Here is a 3,427-nt window from a genome sequence, read left to right on the forward strand (position 1 = left end):
ATTGGTCTAGAGGCTAGCCTAGAAAAGTGGCACAGATCTCATGACCACATGCTTTGAACATGGGATTTTGGGTCATAACCATCAGTATCCAAGCCTGTGCATGAGGTTATAGCCATCCAACCACATGAAAATTTCAATATTATGTGTGTGGTTGGGGATTTTCTTCAGTGAAAAAGAGTTCCAACTCAAGGATTGATCACCTGGGGTGGTTGGTAGTCTCTTGAGTGGTTTGTAGTCCCTTGGGGAGGTCAGTAAGTTATCGTATTTTAGGTCCCACTTCCATCACTATAACTTGGAGGTTGGGTCATGTCATAATAGTGCTCAGCTCACATTTACCTTGGAGAGATTGTAAAAGTAGGTAGATGTTAGAGGAGGCATTACACCACATTTGACATCAAACTCAGGTATGTCCTTTAGTAACTTAGCAGGAATGAATGACCAATAAGGATAATGATAAATTAGGTCATTAGTTAGATGAGATGAATATGGTAAATCTAAAGTGGTATTAAAGGTTAACTGTGAGTTAGAATCCTATTGAGGATATTGGAAACCTTGAGGATACAATCCAACCACTCGAGGAGGATATCCAAGATATCCTTGAATAGGTTGAGTCATTGGCACTTGCATTGTACCAGGATAACGAAGGTACCATTCTAGTTTGAGCTGCAAATGGAAATTCTTAGAAATATTTTCCTTGAATAGGTTGACCCAAATAAGGTTGACCTTAGAAAGGTTGACCCTGGATAGGTTAACCTAGATAAGATTGACCTTGAAAAGGTTGACCCAAATAAGGTATACCTTGATATGACATTTAGGGTACACCTGGGAAAGGATGACCAGAAGGCATCTGTGGTGTCTCCTGGATAGTTAGACCTACAAAGATCAGAGGTATAGTTTGACCAAGTTGATAAACAATTACTTGAGGTATGGTTTGCATGGTTTATTTAAATTGTATCTGAGGTTGAATATTCATTTGTTGTGTAGCTTGAATAGGTGTTTAAGGTGTCATCGATATAGGCTGTTGAACAAGGTTCTTTCTTCCACTGTTGAAAATAGTTCATCACCCCCCACACCCAAATATTTCTTAGAGACCAACTCACTAAGAACCCAAATAGTTGAGCGCACCTGGATGAATAGAAAAAACCAAGACAAGTGCACTTACTAGTAGGACTCCACCATCCTAGAGTCCAGGCTTGCCCAACCTGCCAGAGTTCCCTGGATTCTTGACTACATCATAGTCGACATGCACAATCTTCCTTTCAGGACCTCCACTAGTATATTGCAACAGCTGCAAAGCTTGTTTTCTAGAATGTCTTAACTACCAAATTGTCTCATCAGGCATCTTCCCAAGTCTTTAAACCCATCCCTTTGTACTACCGCTAGCCCAGAGAGACTTGACTGTCACACGCTTACAGAGTAAATAAAATATTATGGGGGGCAGCTCACCTTCCCTCCCACCACCTTACATTAATTTTTCTATCATGTCTCCACACGAGAGCAATTAGCTACCCAATTGGCCTCCTCTTAAACATGCACCCATCAAAATACAAATTGTAAAAAATTAAAAAATATATAAAAATAATAATATTTTTATAGAAAAAATCACATTGAATACATTCACTTTCATTTTATATAAAATAATAAAACAAAAATTTATAATTACCTTTAGTAAGTATCATTAATGGCAAATATCTTTAGATAAGATAGTGGACAACTTCTCCCACATTAAAAAAATTCTACAATTACACAAATAAAGTTTAGTTTTATTTTCTCAGGAGCAAACAATACTAAATTAATTATATGTTATAATTTATTAATTAGTTTTTTATAATTTATATTTATATTTAGCAAAAATATAACTAAACAAAGAAATATATAACAAATTAATATTTTTATAAATAAAATTGTACTGAATACATTCTTATCTATTTCAAATAAGATAATTAAAAATAATAAAATAATACATTTATAATTGTGTGGAGAAACACTAACTGAAATGTTATCATGTCTTATTAACATTATGATGATGATGATGATGGTTAACGTCCACTGAGACCAAACTTTGGTCTATCGGACTTGTTAGTCCTTACAATCTCCTAGGCTAAAAAGGAAATCGACAAGGGTAACCTCAAACCACTTCAGCTCAGTAGCTGCCCCTATTGAGCATGAGAAGGATCTCTCTAAGTCTCTTATCAGTGATACGACTTTAAAGAAATTTAATTTTAGGCTAGATATGTGTATTTGTTTGTGAAAATTTGGTTTTTTAAGGATTTGCTAAACTTAGGGTTTGGAGCCACAAGTAGGTCTAGGCTGTGGGAATATAGGAGAAAACATAAGAAGGAGCTAGATGTTAGAAGCCATGGTGTAATTTGAGTATTTGTCAGTGTAGTATAGAGGATATAGTGTGGAAGAAACTAATGAGCATAAATAAACATGATTTCATTAGCTTAGGAAGACAAAACACATAACCATGAAAACCATATAACAAAGCTTGAAAACAAGAATTCTGAGTATTTTATCACAAGGCATTCATAGAAAGAAGAGATATAATGTAGATAAAGATGTTTAGACCATGAGAAAACAAAAATAATGAAGTACAAGAACCATGAATTCACTGGGCTAGATTTCCTTGAAAATTGTTGCAACCTATATCTGTATTAGCTGAAAGATGATTACAATGCAAGCCTCCTTCAAAAAAGTTCAACCCTCTTCTCTCGAGGTTAAATAGTACTTACAGACTCTCCTAGACCACTTTCCCACCTTCAAGAGTCGAATTCCTTGGTGGAGGAACTGACTCCAAGATTCTCTCAATCAACAGGTGAGAGTGAGAAGGTGCAACTCAAACACCTCATGAAGAGTTTGTTTAGGAGTTTTCTTCTTTTATGAGGCCTAATAAACATCAAAAACAACCTATGACATACATTTATTCATGCCTACATCACCTAGCCTTGCAACTTGTGCCAGTACATAGAGAATCTTGACTTTGACCAAGTCAGACTAGAAACTAGAAATTTTACATAGCGAAATTTTGCAAATAAAAACACAGAAAGTGTAGAAGCGCAGCGCTGACTTTGAGCTTATTTTGAGGTGCCTTCCAGGGGTCAAAATGAAAATATGAGAGGATGGTCAACTAGCGCTTCAAGTCTAGTTTCCCTAAATGTTTGATTTTCTAAATTTGGAGCATGGGAAGACCTTCAAAAATCCATTCTCCCAAGGTCACTCTAGAAGTGCAACGTCTCTCAAACAATTGTCCAAAATGCTAGTTTTTTTCCACGTTTTTGCACTTTTATCCAAAACTAAGCCACCTCTACAAAATCTAGGAAAATGGGTTTTTAGAGGATGTCAAGACCTTTCCAAAAATGTATACCTTTCCTCAAATGGAGGCCTGAGGAAAAAGCGCAACGCCAAGGCGTTGCGCTTTTGGAAA

This window comes from Pinus tabuliformis, chromosome 1_2 (genome assembly GCF_031772625.1).
Source record: "Pinus tabuliformis cultivar Carrire ecotype Pingquan chromosome 1_2, CPIR1, whole genome shotgun sequence".
Lineage (NCBI taxonomy): Eukaryota > Viridiplantae > Streptophyta > Pinopsida > Pinales > Pinaceae > Pinus > Pinus tabuliformis.